Raw genomic sequence first — 22726 nt, 5'->3', positions numbered from 1 at the left:
CATATTTTTATTTAAATTAAAAATAATATTTTCAAAATTCCGCGTAATAATGTTTTACAGAATTTTTTTTAAATCTTAGAAATATTGCACGCGTTTTTTAAAAAATGTGCTTATTTATGTAAGCGTAAGCATTCCATCAATGGCTAATATTAAATATGCTTTTATTTTCTTGCATATTACATACCACATTGTCATAAATAGCTGATTTTATACGATAAGTATAGATTTTTATGATATAAATATTTGTAATATTTTAAATACTTCAATAACGAAAACTGAAGACTTTTTTAGGGAAATATTCATTGTAATTAACTTGAGACACTTTTTTTTTTTATAAATTAAAAACTATGCCTCTATCGAAAAGACGATTCTTTTTTGTGTCAGTACTAGAATATGAGTACTCCATTTCCTATGCTAATTCTTACTTTTACCACCAAAAAAAAAAAAAAATCAGAATTTATTTAATACAGGTTAAAGCAAGCATTTGCTCTTGAAAATTTCGAAACATATTGGTTAGACTTACAAATACATACCGTACCGTCGCCAAGTTTTGACAATTTCGCCAACAGTTTAGATGGTATCCAACCACCAGTTTTTCCTGGATTTACAAATTACCTTTTATTTTACCATAAGTGAAGAACTCAAATCTGCTTTTACTTTATTATTGAAATAGTATTCTTTTCTTTCCAATAATGTGTAATAGGAATGATAATTTGGTGAATTTAATTAGCATACTGACACATTTTAATTGGCATATTTTTATTTATGAATTTTTATCAAGGTAAAACTGACATGATGATCTTATTGCAAATAGTAACACTTATTACAAAATAGGCACTACCATTTCATACATTAAACGCTTTAGAAGAAAATGAGTGGCAAATGAAGACAATACAGCAACATCATTATTGTTATTCTCGCCAAGGTAGTGAGAACCAGATTTCTTTTCTGGTAACTTCCCATTTCCAAATTTGAGATGCATTTCGGTTTAAAAACATGCAGATACTTTTCGGAAACCGCATATACGTATTTCGTGATCGTTAATATGTGCGTTTTTCTACAGGCTGCAAAATGCGAACTGAAGGAATGCTTTTAAATCCGATATATAAGCGCCCCAAATTGTTTTTTTATTCTCATGGAAAATGTTCTTGGAGTTTTTTCTAAAATTCGTAATTCCAAGTTTATCCAGGTCAACAGAAGCTTAGTTAAATTTTTATTCCACTAGCCGCCTTTGGCGACCAGTTTGTTCGCCCAAATTATTGATTTTTTTATACTGTTAAATGATTAACAAGAAATGCATTTTTTTAAAAAAATTTCATCTTGTTATGTAGTATAGCTGAAAAACAAATATTCAATTAAATAATTTATTGCATATTAAAAAGTGCATATATTAGTAAGTAAAAACGAAAGTGAAAATGTTGTTACGAAGTTAAAAACACGCGATTGAATATTTTTCTTATAAATTTGACTCCATCATAATATTTACAGACATTGTTTAGAATGAATAATAAAACGAATAACGTATAAAATTTATTATTAAAATCAAAGGATAATACTGATAGAAAAAGTCTCGATGCAATTTAAAAGATAAGTGTTTGAGCTTTGAGATAATACGAAGACAATTTTTGTTCGATAAATGTTCTGGGAGACTTGAACAAAATTTTCCATAGATAAATCATAATGATACGTAAGCATATTTTTGCCGCTCGATTAAACTTTCTCTTTGAAACCCGTTTTTTCATTTCAATTCCTGCTATTAGTTTACATTCTCCCTATATATATTTATTTATATATCTTGTTCAAATTTTCAATCGTTAATAAAATAATTTTTATTCATCTACTCAAGCTCAAATAAATTTTGGTAAAAGTGAATTTTAGTGTGCCCCTTGCCGCTCCAACGATGCCAAGTCGCCAATAAAGATGGCGGACAAAATAAACAAACGTGAACCTAGTAGCTTCGCTAGCAGATTGAACATAAGTACCGTGTGGATAACAGGATCAGTACACAATCAATTGAAAAGAAAGAATGAAGGACGTTATAGGAACGGATTTCAGAGGGAATTTTAAAGAATTAATGTACTTACTCGATTTATTTAATCAGTTGTCTCGACAGGGTACGACCGGGATATTTCTCTGAAGAAGCGGCGTACTTTATCAGTTATCACGACGTTGTTCTCTCTGCGCCATATATACTCTGCCATGTAACCGTCGAATTCTTCGGCTACATGGTTTGTCCCCTGTAAAGATCTTTTGATGGCGCTCCAGGTCCTCTCGATAGGATTTGTGTGAGCTCCTGTTTCCGGGTATTTAAATGTCAAACTGTGATTCACCGTCAAACGCTGATAACCTTCATTTTCTAGACAATTAAATGATGCCCAACAATCTGAAATGATGGTACTACCCAGAAGAATACGTCTTTTTATAATTTCCAGTAAAACATCTGCAGTTCTTTCAAGCACTACTTCAAAAAAAAAAAAAAAAAACAGTCATTCGTATATCTGATTAATTCTCCAAACATCCATTGCCCTTCCACTCGCTTTCCTCTATTGTACTTTCTCTTTCCAAATTTACTTTCATCAATTTCCAAAATCTTTCCAATCCCACCGATTTTCCCGTCAAAAGCCAAACAAGCATCGTCAAATACTCCTCTACAAAAATTCATCTAATCAGTCACCGTTCTTGCTGAAACATTAAAATCATTCACAATGCTTTCACGCCTCATTCGGTTTAACACATATACGTCAAGCACAAAATTATTCCTAAATCCAAATGACTTTTATTGAACTAGGAACCCTTTCGAACAGACCTTTTAATGCGGATTCAATCCTTTCTTTTTACAACGCCAGATCTTTCCATCAATTCTGTCTTCTAAATCAACCAATTTCATATTCTCACCACACACCGGACATACACTCTTAGATGCAATGAAACCATTCTCCATAAAAAATTGCAAACAAGCATCCTCTCCTAGCTTCATCAACTCGTAAAACTATATATGTATATATTCCACTCATCCGTAATCCATTCTGCAGATTCGAAATACTGTTTTCCATTCCATTTACCCGACATCCATTCTTGCACAGTTGCCGACATAACAAATTATCAACGGAACCAATCGTTAGAGCACCAAAAGAATTGCGAGAACTGCGAAGAATTCCATTGCAGCTGTTTTTTAAAGTGAGAACGCAGACGATTTCGTAAATTAAGAATTCAGACGATTCTTTAAAGCGCATACTGACAATTAAAAATTGCAAAAGAATAAATATTTTCTGTTCGCATTCGCATTGAAAAAAAAAGAAAGAAAGAAGAAAATAACTTTTAATTATGATCTTAACTTTCTTTATTTAATAAACTTTTAATTATAATAAAGAACAAAATTAAAATCTTTAATCGATATTTTTTTAATATTTTTAATTTGACATTTTTCATAGTATAGTTGTAGTTCATGTACAATTCAACCATTGCAAAAAGTAGTAAACAAATCAGCATTAGGGTTGCTAGAAGAGCGTTACGATGAGTTGCCATATTGGCTACAAACTCGAGGGCACACTATTCTTCACTTCACCCTACATTTTTTAAAACTTGTAGTGGATGACACTTGATCTTAATACAGTTTTTTCAAATATTAATTTATTAATTAAATTTAATTAATTCCGTCGACCATTTTCGCCAAAAGGTAGCTTTGCGCCAATAACCACAAATTACTTTTTATTATGATGGCACCAAAGGATTGGCGCATTCTCGCCTTCTTTTTGGCGCATTTCCGCTAGCGTTGGCAGGTCGACGGGATAATCCCAAAGTACTTTTCGAAGTAAATTGTAAGTTTCTCAAAGTATTTATTTATTTATTTTGCAGTTTTCGAAGCTCTAGAAATGTTATGTTTACAACAAAAACAATCCATAACTTCTATTAAATAATGACTTCAACTTAATCTGAAATGTTTTGATACTCAATAATTTTTTTTGATAATTATTTAATAAAAAGCAGCTAAAATAAAATTTTTCTTTGTTGGCCTAGGTAGGAATTGGATTTTAACATTTTTTTATATTACTTGTTTCATTTCATTTACATTTTCTTTCTTCTGAAAGGATTGTTTGTTAACACACACTGCACTCTCCAGAACATTTCTAATAATATCTTTCAGCTCCATCAATTAGCTAAGCGAAGCGCTTAATGCAATAAAGCTGTAAAAACGTTCTATGGAGCATTTTGATTGTTTGACCGTTGCCATTCGTCGAGAAGTAATAAGAGCGAGTTCTGTGCCACGTATGTTAGAGTTTTATATCTTAACCATACTATACAAGTTCAGAACGTTATTGTCATCGAATACACACACGTGTAAAAATTTTCAAAACTTTATAGAAATATTTATTATAAAATTGCCTCCATGTCTTCATGAAACGAATCATGTAAAGTAAAAATATACAAAAGAATCAGAATCAAGATAACCTGAAATGTAGAATCAAATCCACATTCAGAAATCGAAATTTTTGAAGATTAAGATTCATTCTCATTCATATAAAAATATAATTTTTAGAATTCAAAATTAAATTTGAAACTAATATTTTTTCAAATTATTAAGCTAGAATTCATTTTCCGATTATCTACATGTCCCATGTTCGTTATGTTTTCAGGAATCAAATTTTTTTTCCTTTTAATATTTAATTTTTATTGCTTTTTAATGAAATTTGAAATTATTAAATAAAATTTTTAGAATATGATCCCTTTTTCCACCGCGAATTCATACTGATAGAAAATTGCTTATAGGCATTTTTCGACAGCCTCACGTTTTTTTTCACGTTTAAATCCTGTGCTAACTCATGATGTTTTTCGGTAGGTATTAAATGATTTTTCTTTCAATTTTCGCATTTTTTAAATCTTACAGCGTCTTAAAAAGTGCAAAAGTAAAAAAGAATTTTCCTCTGAGATTAATAGATTAAAAAAAACTAAACATGAAAAACGGATCCTTCAATTCACCCCGCTCCTTTAACATACCGGTTGCATAATTAGAAGTCTGTTTTGGTCACAACAAACAAATTAAACCAATAATATTAATAGCTGCTGCGTACTTTTCCCATGTCAAATTCGATTGGATTATTATTCGAAATTTCAAATTAAAATAAAGAAAGAGTTAAAAAAAAAGAATATAAAAATGCAAATTTTTTGAACTTAAATATGATAGTAACGGTAGAGTTTTAATATTTAACAGTTTTTATAAATAATGCAACATTAATAAATGCAATTCACAATTTTAATATTATAAAATTATATCATTTATTATGAGAAAATTCGGCAATTAAATTATAAAATAACTTACTTTTATTACCAAATCTGTACTGTCATCTATCCATTAATCCATTCTGCGAAGTTATCTGTTCTCAGATATGGAAATATAAATAAGCTTATTCGGTTCTGTGTTGCGACATCATTTCTAGTAATGATTTCATTTGACGTTTAAAAATACAGCTGTTGAAATCGTATTAGATTACCTTTAACACCTAGACCTTAGACAGACAAAAGTTATGAGTAAGCCTTAGTCGAATTTATCATGTCTAAAGCACAAATCCGATTTTCAAATTCTTTTAACCGCATGCTGTTATTTAATCATCAAATAACATGCAAAGAATGACACGGTAGACTTAGTAAAAATACTAAATTCATGCCAAAAAATATTTCCTATTTTATGTTAATGCCATTCAAGGCTTCCTCTGGCAAGGCAAATTTATTAGAGACTATGCGAGAAAGTTTTGCGGAGATCACTCCAACTGGTGTATAAAATGCTAACGTGCTTGTTAGAAACTGCACTTATTATATACTAGCCGCCTTTGGCGACCAGCCGGTTCGCCAATCTTAATGTTCGTTAAAATTTTAATATTTAAATATTTTATGCAATTCCTACTTTAATAGCTTCTTCATCAAAATATTTTAAAACTTCAAATTTTGATAGTCATATAATTTACTCATAATATTATAAAGGCCTTCAGTCATAACGTAATATGTATCTCTCTCATTTTCTGTTAGCTCCCGTAGAATTTATGCTTTAAGTTAAAGTGGAAATGATTAATCTGCAATTAATATAATAATATTTTTTACTGAAACAAAGCATTTTTTTTTAATAATATGGTTATTGAAAACAGAGTCACTGAGCATTTAAACCTTATGGGCACTAAAGAATATCTTTCTTAATTTATATAATATCTCAAGAATTTGTCAACAAAATTATCTCAGCTCATCATGAGCAGATTGATTCATTAATAATGTTTAATTTTAAATGCATCAAACTCTAAGAAAATAAAATAAATCGTTTAAAATAATCGGTCGAAAACAGGTTTAAAAAAAACTACTTAAAAAACGATGTACTTAAAACTATAAGCATATACAAAAATATATATAACTAACATAAATACAATTTAATTACAAAAGCATACAACTAACCTAAAAATAATTTAAATCAAATCCGCATCCGTTCTCAACAATCAGAACACAATGCCCATGCGTGAATTTTCATCGCCAGTTACGGTAACGCAAATGCGGGAATTATTCTACGCCAGTTGGGGTAACGCTATGCAGATTAGACATTTTTAATTTCCTTTATTCTGTTTTATTTTAATTCAAAAGTACTTCAGAATGAATCTGAAAAATCGATTAATTAGCAATGTTTAATTTTAAATGCATCAAATAATAAGAAAATAAACAGAATCCTTTGAAATAATTGGCCGAAAAATATTAACCCTAGCCTCATTACTGTTGGGAAAAAAAAAAAAAAAACCTGAAGCCTTACTCATTTGGCGGTGGGGAAAACGAAAAAGATTTTTTGGCGGGAAAGTTAGTTTTTAATTAATAATTAAAATTCTAATTAAATATCCAAAAAAAGGAACCCTAGGTGCACATTCCTGACCTCCAAGGTATACATGTACCAAATTTGGTAGTTGTAGTTCAAACGGTCTGGCCTGTAGAGTGCCAACACACACACACACACACACATTGAGCTTTATATAAGTATATATTATTGAATGGCAACAGGTCAATGCAAATAAATCATTATAAGAATCTTTATGATTCCTTCATTGATAGTTTTAAAAGCTGCATTTAATTCAGTGCTTTGCTAATTAATGAAACTTCAAAATATTATTAGAAATGCTGTGGATAGGGATCACCGAACCCTATTTCTATTCTTTCAGAGAAAGAAGGTGTAGAAGAAAAGAAGAAATATACTTTAAACAAAATTTAATAGAGTGCGAAAATAGGCTTAACCATTACTAGATGGGTATTTGTTGGGAATTACCAATAAAAATTGATGACCAAATTTTCCAAAAGCATTATCTCACAAAAATTACTTTTTAATTATATTAATATTAAAAATATACCTTTTTAATAAAATCATTTAATTTGTGTACAATGTTTTCTTAATTTTTAATAAATTTCTTAATTCTAATATACAAATGGCATCACTTAATTTTTAATGTTATGAAATTCAAACTCAGTCTTGCGTTTTTACCATTGATACAGTTAAAATTAAATTTTTTTTTCTTTGAATATTAATTCCAAAGTAGGATTTCTATTTGCGCTTTTTTTTCCGTAGTATACACATGCGTTCTAATTTGTTTTGATTTGTTCAATTAAATCTCCTTTTTTTGGAACTTATTAAATAATAAATTGAAATTCTTGAAAAAAATATGCATGGCACATTAATAATTAACAATCCAAAAAATTAATATTATGAATGAACAAGTTAGTCGCTAAAGGCGACTATTATGATATTAGTGTCTACTACAATTTGATGCTTAAAAATACTTCTCTTAAGGTTAATAAGGTCTCTGACTACGTTCGGAATGAAACTCTTTCGAAAAAACTTATGTTTTTGAATATTTTCTTAAAAAAGGATTGAAAAACATCTATAAAACCAAAATATAATAGTTTACAGACAAAGTTTTAAAAATAGAAAATTGGGAATTTTTTTTTGATAAAAATCAAAAATCTTCTAGTTTACAGGTTTGTGAGATGATTTACCTAAACTTTTTCAAATAGCTTAAGAAATATATTATGTAGCTCCTGAACTAAAAAAATAAACTGAATTTTTATCCATTCTTTAGATATTGGAGTTCGACTGATAAATAACACGAAATGTTAAATTATTTTCACATTCTGAAGCACTAAAACAATTATAAAATATTTCTAAATAAATAGATTTATTTTCTAGTTTAATTTATGAGATTTTTTTTAGTAAGAAAATTCTATTAAAGATTAGAATTTCTGAAAATTGCATCTAAATATATAGAAGAGCATTAAAAGCGTGTAAACTCAAATAAGAAAATCAGTGCAATTTCTCCAAAATAAGACTTAGAAACACATTTCAAACATTAAGAATATTATATAAAAGAAATTTCATAATTTCGCAAAAAACTGACTATTTAATGTAGTCATCTACTTTAAGGAACTGTAAATGTCAAGTTATGCATTAGAAATTCACTTTGAATTGAATACAATTCATATTCCCAGTCAACCAACAGGCTTCCAAAAACAGCAAGTAAAAGACTGAAGAGGTATGAGACGCGTTAGGATAGAACCTGGGACCTTTTGGTTAGCAGTCCAGTAACGATCCGATTTTACCAAAACAGCTGTTTGGGTAGAAGCGCTGTTACTGGCTTATATGCAATTTACCATAAGACTATACAGCATCATCGAAAAGTATGATTTAAGTGGTTTCATCATTTAAGTGATTTCAAACATTTGAACTTTTTCAATGTCAATGATAATGATATGCAATATAACTGCTGATCTGTAACTTCGATTTAAAATATTTATTGTAATTTACAGAAAATGATTATGAAACAGCATCAAAATTTCTCTGCAGTCGTCAATAATGATAAAGTCATTTTTGGATTCTATAACTTAATTCAAAACATAGAACCTTTAATAAGGACATATTTATTATCTTAAAGGATGATCTGAAATAGTGTGAATGAATTGCATTTTTTTTTTTTTTACTTCGTAAACATGCTAACAGGATTGATTTCATGAATGAAAATTTTGTTACCAATGTACGTGTTTATGATAATTTTATCATCTTTACACTCAAACACGAATGAATGTATATTTCTATATTAAAGAAATGAAATAGGAAAAATAAATCAATCAGTTACCTGGCACCAACCATTTGCCCTATATCGAAAATTAAAAAAAATAATGTTTCATATGGAAGCTTATAAGCTAGTGAGATATCATCAATGTTTCCTGCCTACCACACCCTCCACTTTTTAAAAAAACTGAACATGAAGTGATATGTCATGCAGGTCATCAGCCTACCTCTAGCATCTAGTTTCCCCATACATTTTCTATGTGGAAATTCAGAGACGGAGTTCCCCACCACTAACCATTGGACCGATTTCAAAATGTTTCAATTCAAATAAAAGTCCATGACCATATATTATGAATCCATAGATATATCATGAAGTATCCTCCTGCCGACCATCATCTTCCATTTTTAAAAGATATCGAATGGAAAATACTTAACTGTACATTTTTTTATGGACAAATCCCTCGATAAAGTTCGCCAGCTCCAACCATTAAACTAATACCGAAATTTTTTGTTTAATTTGAATTCTCATGTCACTTCTACGTATCATCAGAAATGTATTTATCCTTTCATTCCAGTTCAAGAGATATTGCAAAGTAAAGTTTTGACAAAGGCTTCGGACAACAACTGAAAAGATTTTGCCAAATTTGGCTACTAGATAATTTCGCACTTTTGAAGAACAGCTGTAGTTAAAATATGTTATTGTGTAACTTTTACTTATATTATACTTTTATTGTCATAAAAAGTAATTTATCAAAAGTGACTCGCATGACAAAATTTATCCAATTAATATAATCTGTCTTTGGTGATTTTATTCACAGTATTATAATAGTTATGTTTATGAAATTTTTGAATGAAAACATAAGATATTCCTTTTTAAAATTATGAATGCATAATGATAACGGAGCATTTAGATTACAAAGCTGTTCCCTTAAAATATAGAACAGCTGTGATGAAATTTAATGACCTTGGCTTAGTTTTCGAGTTTGAGGGCTCGGTCGGATTTATCTTGCAATTTCTTTCAAAAATAGCTGTGGAAGAGGCAAACTGCCCTTTCTGAAGCAGCTATGGGTAATAAGCGTCTAAACACAATAAAAAAAATGCCAAAATCGATATATAAGATATTTTATACTATAAAGTGGTACATTGAAATTTCTCTAGGAATCCAATGATTGTAAAACAAAGACAACCGCTGATTTGATATGAAATTCATAGACCTTCATGTGATCATTGGTGGCGTCGATTTCATATAAAATAAAATAGGGCAAAATCGATTCTGATTTTGAGACTGGGGGAAGAATGATTTACTTTTGCTGGTTATTTTAAATAACAGATAAACAGCTGATCACCGATAATATTTAATTGTTATCTTATAAAATAAAAAACTGCGGAATTAAAAAAAAGCGTTAAATTAATAGAAATTTCTTTATAAAATGCAATTAATAGAAAAACCTATGCTTTTCGCCCAAAATATTGCAAAATATACTAGAAACAAAAGTTATACTGTGTTATAAATAATATAAGTTAAAAAATCCTATTAAATTCAGACTCATGTTATTTACTTAACTCCACGATCATGAAAATCAGCATGCAAGCAATCAATTCCGCATGCATACCAGAGTACATAAAGAATTTATAATGTATACAATAAATATTATAAAAATTCAGCTCAAAATCTTATTCTCTGAGCTGCACCAATATCACGGAAATCCGCATACATGACAGATTACATAAAATAATTTTACTATATAGAATAAATGTTATAAAATACAGTACAAAATCCCATCCTTTGAGCTGCACCAAAGTCACGGAAATTCATGCACAGCCAACTAATTCAGCATGCATACCACATTACACAAAATAATTGTGATGTATATAATAAATTTTATAGAATACAATTCAACATCCTATTCTTTCAGCTGCACCAAAGTCAAGGAAATCCACATGTAACCAATGAATTCCAAAATTTATATTACGTAAATGTTCCACAAAAATTTATATTACGTAAATGTAAAAAAAAATAAAAAAGTTTATCTTCCTACTGTTTGTGTTCTTTCAAAATCAAGGAAATCTGCATACAGTGATTTGTTTTTCCATTAACACTTCCCCTTCGCTCTCCTAAAAATACCGGATTTTAAGAGGGGTCGGAATGGAGCAGTGCCGGATTACAGAGAGTCTATCGATTGAAATTACTGAGAGTCTACGGAATTATATTAGATATTTAATGTTAAACTTCAATTTTATCTAAAAAAGAAAACGTTTCACTAATATTGAATTAGAATTATTGATTGAGTAATATTTTAATAAAATTTGTGAGATGCATTTTCAAAGTTTTATGCCTTAAAGCTTAATTTAAAGATAATATTTCAACAACTCAGCAAAAAGATCTTTTTTTTTTGTAAAAGGGACTGTTCCTTAATTTTTTAGCATTTTTTGAAAATCAATAATGCTTATTTGAAACCTCAGTAGTCTTATTCAGTGTAATAAAACCTATTAAATATCATGTTGTTGTTTCTAATGGCACTTGCTATGGACAAGCTCGCTGACAAAGTCAACGCTTTTAAGCCGAGGGTGCGTCTCTTGTTTTTTAGTAGCGCCAACTAGGGCCAAGAGTACGTCCTAGCTACTTAACACCTTAACACCTCTCCATGCCCCAGCGACTATAATCTTAACGATTATTTAAACAGTTGGGTGGACATGGAGAGTGAGAGTTGCAGATGGCTAAGCTAATGATGTGGAGGTAATGGTGATTGGGCTGATGATGTGGAGCTGATGTTGGCTGAGTTGTAGTTGGCTGAGTTAAAGATTTTTAGGCTGCAGTGGGTTGCATTGGAGTAGGCGAGCTGAATTCGGTTAGACTGGTGAGGAGCTGACTTGGCTGGGTTAGAGCAAGAATGGTTGGTTTTAGGTTGGGTTGGAGCAGGGATGTCATGGGCTATGCAGGACTGAATGGAGTTGTCTGAGCTTGAGGATGCGCTGCGTTGGTGGTTGGAGTTTCTGGGCCTGGGTGGAAGTCTTGTCGTGCAGGTGGTGAGATGGGTTTTCCGATGTTATAGGAGTGGCGGTCAGTATCTGAACAGCTGTGACTCTTCATGCAGGAATTGAATTATTTTTCTGATCTTGGCCCTACTGAGAGAGTTATCTGCTACCCTGGAGAACCAGGCCTGTTGAAGGTTAGCTGATGGTTTCGTTAGGTGATAAGATGTAGTTAAAATGCATTCTGTTGCGTAGTGGAGTCGTCCTAGCTACTGACGCATCACATTCCTTGCACAACCCCTTTTTACAGGGGGGCACATTCACACATCGCACAGATAGAACATATGAAGAACAGCCATGCCCGAACCGGGACTCGAATCCAGGACGCCCAGATCACGGGGAAGACGCGCGACCTTTATGCCAGGACGCCAGCAGGAATCATGTAACGGAAAGATAAATGCCTATAAATGCTTAAATATCTTAAGAAGGAAAGCTATTTGTCACTTATCAAATAGCAGAAGTAGTTCATGAGCTGACACTAATATAAATTGCAATTATAGAATGGAAGATTCAATTATAGCGGTAGAACCAGCAGGAATTTTTTTTCCAACTTTTACACATTCTTCCAATGTGTAAAAGTACAATGTACAATTATGATTTTTTGTATGAAGCTAAATCGTACAGAAATGATTCGATCACATATTTTGAACTACTTCTTTTTTGATCGATTCAAAATAAAACGGATATAGATCTCTAACGGGAGTTTTAAAATCCCATACAAAATTTAGTCTACCTTGTTTAATATATTTTAGATTCATTTCATGCTTATACATAGCAACAGAGATACCGACAAATGGCCAATACTTTAGCGCATTTGATCCAAAATTTCAAACAGATATTCGTACCAAATGATGAAACTATGCACAAAACTTATTAATAAATTTCGTTATAATTTTACTTTCTCGTATATGTAGTGTAAAGAAAGTACAATAATCGTCAAAAAATTCAAACTCCAGATTCTGACTAATCTACACGCTTCAGACCTTCCTAAGCTCGAAAAACAATTTTGGAAAATGGGTGGAACAAAGATAACTCAAAAATCTTTTAATTTGGCTGAAATTTGGTAATGCTCTTTACAAAAGTAATGCTCTTTAATAAAAAGATCCAGACCGATAAAAATCGAGGTACAGATTTACCATCTATGATACAACACACCTGTCAAATTTTGAGCCAAATCCTAAAAAGTGTTGGTCGTCAGTCGGCCTGTACTTTTAGAAACATGTGAAAGCGATAATTCAAAAAGCTTACGACTTAAATATGTGATGATGATGTCGTGTTCGCTTTACAATGGAAAGGGGCAGCTGTAGCTACTGAAGGTAAAGACCCCTGAGCACCCGAGGGCAGGAGTCTGACTTCTAGCTCATGTGAAGATGACACGTACACATTCGCTTGCACAACCCCTTTTCACAGGAGGTTCATTCACACAACTCACAGATAGAGCACAAGGCGAGCAACAACCATGCCTGAACCACGACTCGAACGCGATCACAGAGAAAATGCGCTACTCCTAAGCCAGTACGCCAGCGCTTAAAGGTATCAAATTAGGTATGGAATTTTCTAACTACAAGTGCAATTTATAGTAATCTTTGTTTCAACCGATTGAAAAAAATATTTCTAAAGCACAAATTCGATTTTTGGCTACTATTAACCACATGTCAGGGAATTACCCCCCCCCCCCTCCCAAAACACTCCCCAATAATGACCAAGGATTCAGTAAAAATTCTAAATTAACTCCAAAGGTAAATATTTCGTAATTATTGTACACCAATACCATTCAAGGTGTTCTCTGGCATGACAAGTTTATTAGAGAGTATGCGAGAAAGATTTGAGGAGACCACCCCCTGCTGGCATTCAAATATACAAGCGTAGTTGGATACGAAGGGATCCAACTACGCTTAGAATTCCATCGAAATTTAATAGAACTAAAATTGATTTCAATTACAACATTTAAAAATTAATAATAATAGTATAAATTAATATTAATTAAAAGTTAATAATAATAAAAATTAATAAAATAAGTATTATTAAAAAGCTCATTTTTTTTTTTACTTTTTATTGCTCATTTATTTTGAATTTTGCAATCTAAAAATAATTCTTTTGTGAAAGACGTCGGAATAATTAAAGAAAAGTGTTTAAATCTCGGTTAATTTTAAATTAGAAACGTAATTACAAATTTTTAAAAATTCTTTCTAAGAAGGAGCGTTTTATTTTAGTGCAATCTTATGACCTGTAGAGAATTTTGATTAATGTTTGCATCAAACTTATTACAAGACAATTTACACTCTTTACAAAAATATTCTGGTTATGAATTTTATCATATTAATATAATGAAAGCTTAAAAATATATTTATCATATTATAGTTAAAAACTTTTATAAACATAAATTAATTTTAAATAATTCGCATTTGAGTTTTTTTTTTGTTATTACACACTAAATAAGATTTTTCAATTTTTTAATTTTTTACATGCAAAGTAGACAAGAAAAATATTTTAATTATCAAACTCGATAATAATTATCCATTCGAATTCGGGATTTTGACGAATTACCATATTTTAAATCTCTCTGAGTACTGAATGAAATTTTCGGAATTACGTCTGTCTGTCTGACTGTGAACACCGTAAATCATGAACGCTTTGAGACAGACAGATGAAATTTGGTATGCTGGCATAACATCCAATTTGTAGATTTGTGTTAAATTTTTGGTCGAAATATACTCACAAGGGGAGGGCACGAGGTTGAAAATTTAGGGGTTGAGATTTAGTGAAATGGTAGTATACATTTAGAATGTTCACTCACGAAAATATTAAAGCGCCATAGCCAATCAATTTCGAGAAAATGGCCCTCAAAATTTCAGCACCGTTTATATACTAATAATATTTTGCTACTTTCGAGGCGTGATCGGTGTACTGGATAAGGCACTGGCATAGCATTCATGAGACCAGAGCGCGGTCCTGGCCTAATGATTTTTGTTTTTTTTAATCTGTTTTTTTTTCTCTAAATTATTCCAAATTAATTAAAAAATTACAAACAATTTAAATTAATATGTTTTTTATTTTTTAATACAAAAATAAATATTTACTCGCCTAATTTTTAGATTTTAATTTAGTTTTCAGAAAAAAAAATTATTTTGAATATGAATAAGTTTTTTAAATATTCAGAATTACTTAAATTATTTTAACAATTTAAAAATGGTTTCAATTAATATGATACTCATTTTGGAATGGAAAAATAAATGTATTTTCCCTTAATACATAATTTAAAACTTTTTTTTTAAAAAAAAATAATTATTCTCATTTATATGGTCCTTGAATTATAATCTAATTTTTAAGTATTAAAATAATTATAAATATAATTTTAAGTATAAAGAATATTTAAAATAACTATTTTTATCTTAAAGTCATTAAAAGTTTTAAATTTTTGCATTTTAATAATGATGAATTATTTGTTATTACTGAAAGATGCTGTATTTATATAGGGAATTAAAGATAGCAACTGAAATTAATAAAATTATGCTTGCAAACATTCTAAATATTAATAATCGAAACGAAAAAGTAGAAAGCAGGTTTTAAGTTATGTAATGCATCGGTAGATGGTTCAAAATTTTTAGTAACATTATGCGATATGCTCTTAGCGCTCCCCAATTTTCTGAAAAAAACAAAGAAATATTTTTTGAAAGTAAAGGAAATTTATTTTCTAATCGATTCCTTTAAGGTTTCTCTTTTCTCTTATCAGTTGTGCAAGATGTCAATATTTATCTATCTTGTTTGAAATGTTTTTACGATAATTACCATTCTGTTCCTTGTATGTAAGGAAAAAAAAATAAGGAAAAAATTTTACGATGTCAGTAATTTAATTAAAATTTCTCCTTATTTAAGTTATTTGTAATTATTTTTCCTATTTAAAAATAAAATTAAGATTCAAGTATTAGGTGAATGAACATGTATTTTTGTGAGAGATTTATTTTGAGAACAATAATTTTTGATTGATAAAAAAGTTACATATTAATTAAACATGCATGTTATTTAAAAATATTTTTTCAGAAAAATGCATTAAGAACTTAAATTTTTTTATAAAAAAAATTCAAATACACGTATTAAGAGAAGATGCATTTATTTTTCCATTTAAATATTGAGTATCATACTAATTGAAACCCGCTTTAAATTGTTAATTTAATTTAAGTAATTTTGAATATAAAAAAAAGCGCATTCATATTTATGATTATTTTTCTTCTAAAAATTAAATTATAATCAAAATATCAGAAAAATAAATATTTATTTTGGCATTAAAAAAATGAAAAACATTTTAATTAAAACTGTTTGAAATTTTTTTATTAATTTGAAATATTTTAGAAAAATAAACACATAAAAAAAAGCAAAAAACATTAGCCCAGGGCCAAACTCTGGTTTCATGAATCGCCAGCGTCTTATCCACTATGCCAATTTCATTTCGAAAACAGCAACAAATTATTAGTATATAAACTATGCTGAAATCTTGAAGGCAATTTTTTCGAAATTGACTGGCTATTGAGCTTATTTTGATGAATAAACATTCTTAAATTATTCAATTATTATATCAATTACTTTCAGAAAATATCATTAAAAATACCAAGATATTGTTTAACTCTTAATTAATTATAATTTCAGAAAAAAATCGCTCTGCGGTGCATCCCCTTTAAGGTCTACCATCAATTCGGTGTCTTACCATCATACTAAATTTCATCTCAAATTTAATTTTCAACCTCGTGCCCTCTCCTTGTCAGTCTGTCTGTTGGGCTGTCCTTTCAGAAACGAACACGGTAATTGCAAAACGTAAAGAGCTGGATAATTAAAATTTGGTGTACAAATGTAATGTTTAAAATATACAGGGTGTCTCAAAAACTTTGACTGTAGCTTTTATTCCTTAAATATTTAACATAGACATATACTGTAAATTACAAAGTTGTAAAGTGTTATGAAAACGTGTAAAATTATCAGGGAATTAAATTTTAAAAAATGCAAAATTTAAATTTTTATATGAATCCCGTACAAAAAAATTCCCAGTGAATAAAATGTGCCCCATCCTCTAATAAGGTCATGTACAAAATTTCAGGAATTTATCACAAAAAGTCTCAGAGATATGAAACTACATAAATGCTGACTTAAACCACTTTTCAATGCCTGGATATGAGTTCGCAAAGAGGAAAAATCATGTCGGATGTTCATGTTATTGGTCGTTTACAAATTAACAAAGAAAGTAATGATTGAATAAATAAATAATAATTTTGTTATTTATTGGTTCAAAAGTATTAAAAATGTGTAGAAATGATAAATTAAAGGAAAAATTACATAAAGGAAAGATTACATAAGTTTTTTTACAAGTTCATTGACTGTGCTATTTTTAAGTTACATTCTGTAATTCATGATTTTAAATTTTAAAGTATTTTTTAGGAAGCATAAATTTTAAAATTTGTATATAAAACTAAAGATATAAAGCATATTTTATTTCCTTCCTAGCACTAATATAGTTGGCACAGAAAGCAGTTTCATTCATTATATAGGCAAATAAATTTCGATTGCATTGATTTTTTTTAATAACGATCACCACAATGTCATTTTTTCCTATCGACTTAAACTTGAAATTTTTTTCTTCTAAAATAGATACAAAATATTCAAAAGGGTATGTTCGCAAAATTTATTTGTGTTTTCCATTTCTATTCAGGAGAATGGTATTTTCCGAAGATAAATAAAAGTCATTTAAACAGGTTTTTTTATAATATTGAAAATTTATAAATATTTATTATTATAAATTAATTTATTACTTACTTGCCGCCTTTGGCGACCAGCCCGTTCGCCAGTATTACCGCTTGCTACAATTTTCAATTAAATATTTTAAATAACAGGTCTCTTAATAGATTCTCAAACAAAACATTTTTAATCTTCAAATTTTGATAGTCATACCAAACTTATACTGTTGTTTAGATCGTTTCGTTCAATTTACTATATATATTTTGCTAATTTGTTGTCATTTCCGGTAAACCTTCAACTTTAATTTTAAAGTGGAAATGCTGAAATTGCAATTAAAGTAAAGATATTTTTTAATGAAACCAAGCGTTTTATTTTATTTATCATTTTTGTTGTTATTTATTAATTATTATTATTATTGAATATGAGTACTGCAAACAGAATCGTTCAGTATTTAAATCTTATGTGAACTACAAAATATTTTTCATAATTTATGTAATATCTCAAAGAATAATTCAACAAAAATTTCTCAGATTCAGCATAAAATTCAGTTTTTAGTTTTGCTTTCAAGCAAACAAGTTTTTTGCTTGAAATGAAATCAATAATAATATTTTGTTCCGGCCTATAAATATATTTCAAAAATTATGAAGTCTAAATTTTATGCAGTAAGGTATCATATTCTGAGAAATATTCTGGACACACCAAATTTTAAATAAACAAATGAATGTTTCTATTTTCCACGATCAACTAAGACTTATTTATGAAGTTTTGAATGTTAAAAATTTAGAAAAACTCAACATTTTCATAATCTTAGACCAATTAATCTTGAGAAACCTGCACACTGATTGGCGTATTTTCTTTGAAACGATCGATGGAAAATCTAAAATTATCCTTTTTTTATTGAATAGTGATATTCAAATTTTCATAAATCAGTCAGTTTAAGTGATTGATTTAGTTGATTGGAAATTAACTCTTTTTATTCAAAATATTAGTGTTTCAAGAACATTTTGTTAATTGTGATTTCCACAGCAGAAGCTTTATGTAGAACTAAAAATTCGTTATTTATTAGAGCATTTATTGAATCAAGTTACATAAAATATAATCATGTTCCATTTAGATCATTTTAGCAGATCTGTGTCTTACTAAAGGTTTACAAATTAGCTGTGTGACCCTGATTTGAATGGATATCCTGTTCATATTAAACAAAAATTCCCTTAAAATAAAACTGATTTATTGGATTAATATTATAGAGAGTGTAAAAGATCATAAAATAATTTTTCTTGAATTTATTTTTTAGAAAAAATAATATTTCATATTTGTTTCATTTCCTACAGACACATGCCAAAAATTATATTTTTGCAGATTTCATTTCCAGAAAGATTTAATTTATTTTTAATTGGAGCTTTAATCAATGTGATGGCTACACTTTGAAAAAAGCTAATTTTTTCCCATGAATGCGAAACGTGCTCGTGCAGCTTAAATTTTATTTTTATTTTGTACGAAAAAAATTGTTGAGAAATATAGTTAAAATATTTATTTAAAAATTCATTAAAAATAGAAATTTAATTTTAAGTTAAAACATTGGTATCATTTAAAAGATAAATTTTTTATCTTTAACTTCATGTAAAAATTTTTTTTGTGCGGTAATATTTTCGGAAGTTATAGAAGAAACACGCCAAAATTTCGCTTAATTTTTAAATAAATAAAATTTTAATTAAAAATTCGAAAAAATAACCCCAGGTGCACATTCCCGGCCTCTAAGGTATACATGTGCCAAATTTGTTAGCTGTAGATAGAATGGTCTGGCCTGTAGAGCGCCAACACACACACACACACACACACACACACACACACACACACACACACACACACACACACACACACACACACACACACACACACACACACACACACACATTGAGCTTTATTATAAGTATAGATGATGCATTCCTGCTTCGCGTCATCTGTACTGAAGCTGTAATTTGCATTTTAATTTGTGATTGACCCTTCACCAACTTTGTTTTAACATATCTTTGAGAGTTTTCATGATAAAATTCTGAAATTTTGTACATGATCTTATTAGAGGATGGGGTACATTTTACTCATTGGGAATTTTTTTTTTGTGCGAGGTCAGTATAAAAATTTAAATTTTGTATTTTTTGAAGTTTAATTCCCTGAAGATTTTAATCGATTTCATAACATTTTGCACTTTTTTTAAGCAACTTTGTAATTTACAGTATATGACTGTGATCAATATTTAAGGAATAAAAGCTGCGGTCAAGGTTTTTGAGACACCCTGTATATAAATATCCAGTTATGAACTTAATCCTTCAAGGATTGACCATCTATAAGTATACATTTCCCTATGTTTGTAAATGTGATAATTAAAAAAAAATAACAACGAAAAATATAATACGTGACTTAAAATTGTAGTAATTTAAATTTTGAAATTTCGATTTCATTCGGTAAAAAAAAAGGCATGAAAAATATTGGTTTTCTTTATTATTTTACAAAGCACAAAGCGCTCATGCGAGAAACTTTAAAAATAAAAATCTAAGCACTCGTGGCTTTCACGGCTTTGCCGAAAGTTCATAGTTTTCAGAGGGGTTGGGGACAAGAGGACAATACATTTAGTAGACATTGAAGGACAAAAATTTGGGAGATTATTGCCTCTAGTTATATAAATTAGTAATATTTCAGCATTGCAATGGGATAAATTCAAATATTTATCAATATTAAAAAAAAAAAAATACTTGAAGATAATGACTTTTTTAGGTGGCTGCAAAAGATCACCAGCATTTTTTATGTTATAAAAATAAAACCAGACTTCATTTAGTTTAAATGCGATAAAGCAATAACTCTAAATATGGACAAATGCATAAATATAAAATATGCAATAAAATGTTTGCAACATATAAATATAGGGAAGAGAATTCTTACTTATAGGCCAAAGAACTAACTTGCATTTTTGAGGAGAGATTGCTATAGTAAAATCCCGTCTTTTATTCCAAATATTTAAAAAAAAATTCTTTTGAAGAAAAATTTGTAGACTAAGGTTATTTAATTGCAATCTCAGTTGTGCCACCATTACATCCATTTCAAAATATGACTGCGTCAGATCATTTTTTAAGATTACGCTTTTTTTTAAATGATGTTTTCAGTATGTAATGCAATTTTACTGGATGATTTCATGTCATTGGAGGAAACTGTTGCAATTTTCACCATTTTGTTTCCTCGCATTCTAAAGCTGTCTGCTAGTCTTAGAATGACATGTTATTATAGAGGATAAAAGAAATGTCAAAGTGCCACTGGACATTTAAATGTAAGAATGCCGTTTTGCCCCTCACTATTATAACTGCCATTATAGGATTTAGTAGATAATGTAATGTAACAAATCCGGGATAAATGAATCCAAAAAGATGAATCCAGGATAATGGATTTAGGACTCATTTTGATTCTAGATTTTCAAATATTAATTTTTTGTTATTCATTTTTGAGTCTATGGGCTAGTTATCAATAGTTTCAGACAGAGCGTCTCTAAATAATTATACAAACAGAACAGTATACAGATCAAATATACAGAACAAACCAGTTTCCCAAAGGAACTTGGGATTAAGAAAAGTGGACTTTATAGTTGTAATTTGTCAATGAATTAAGTAAAAGAAAAAGATATATTAGGTATGTATGCAATACATGTTTCATGAATTACTAGTTTGTTACGGAACAGCAATTCAGTTGCATGATTAACATGTGAATCGTATATCGATTCAAGTGACATGCCCATTGAACACTTAATCCTTAAAAATTTATAATTTCTATAAAGCTCTACTTGCCTTTATCATGTATGGACAAAGAATTTCCTATTATGATTCCCTCAGTGTCTTCGGCTCGATGTTATGTTATAAAATGACTTCCGTAGTACCGTTTTTAATTGATTTTTAAGATACCCTGTATATTGAGTATTTTTATATTTACTTACTTTTCATATATATATATACTATTTTTGGTAATTTAATATTTAAATTTTCTTCAAAGTTTATTCAAATTTTAAATTCTAAATAATATGGCCCATTATCAAAAAAAAAAAAACATTAACAAACACGTTTTAAAAATTATGTTTATATATAAACTCCAGTGATATAAAATATATAATAATCAAATCAAAATAGACAAATTTATCAAGTGAAATAAAATTCTATTTAATGAGCTCAAGCTAAAAAATATATTTGATGTACCAACAGAAAGCATCGGAAATTTGAAATATTAAAGTATAAGACAATCAGGCCAAAATAATAATAATAAAAAAACATCACAAAATTTTATAAACACTGTATTAAAAGATAAAATGATCATGATTCTATGTAAAATGATACATACACTATGAAATAAACGCTAAAGTAAAAGTGTCAGAAGAAAACAGTTTAACACTGGCAAAAGTTCGCAAATTATAGATGAAAATTTACAGCAAAATATGATTAATATTTCCACAAAAAGGTTGTTACAAATTCTGTTTAAATTAACTTTGAAAAATATTTTAGAGATTTTAGAATATCGTTATTTGGAAATGGTATCACTAAATAGCTAATTTTTGGATTTTTAAGATGGCGTAACGTAGTTTGTGCGTAATGATCCATTCTAAGTTACGGCGGAAAAATGTGACACCTTTATATCCACAATCGTACTAATTATTTAATAACGCAGTTTTCAGTCATGAACAAAAAAGCACAATTCCAAATAAATAAATAAAAAAGAAGTATTTTAGCATAAGTTAAATTTCAGAAATCGCTTTATAATTTTAACTCTATGGCAGAAAGAAAGAATTAAATCACAAAATTAAAATTTTTTAAAAATTAAATAAAAAATTTCTTAGAATCGTAAAGTCTTTCTTTGCAA

General features: G+C 29.1%; 1 protein-coding gene across 2 annotated transcripts in view; it reads right to left on the bottom strand.

Annotated features, from left to right (window-relative positions):
- LOC129969366 (arylsulfatase B-like) overlaps positions 1-20881 on the bottom strand; it is a 50634-nt gene extending 29753 nt beyond the window's left edge. The window contains exon 1 of one of the 2 annotated variants that reach the window (XM_056083908.1): positions 20774-20881. The gene's annotated coding sequence lies outside the window, so the exon portion shown is untranslated. Of the gene's footprint in view, positions 1-5317; positions 5462-20773 lie in introns of those variants that run through there. The other variant, XM_056083909.1, reaches the window with a different exon arrangement.
- Between the last annotated feature and the right edge of the window lie 1845 nt (positions 20882-22726).

Source organism: Argiope bruennichi, chromosome 5, assembly GCF_947563725.1.
Source record: "Argiope bruennichi chromosome 5, qqArgBrue1.1, whole genome shotgun sequence".
NCBI lineage: Eukaryota > Metazoa > Arthropoda > Arachnida > Araneae > Araneidae > Argiope > Argiope bruennichi.
This window is presented reverse-complemented; position numbering and strand designations above follow the sequence as displayed.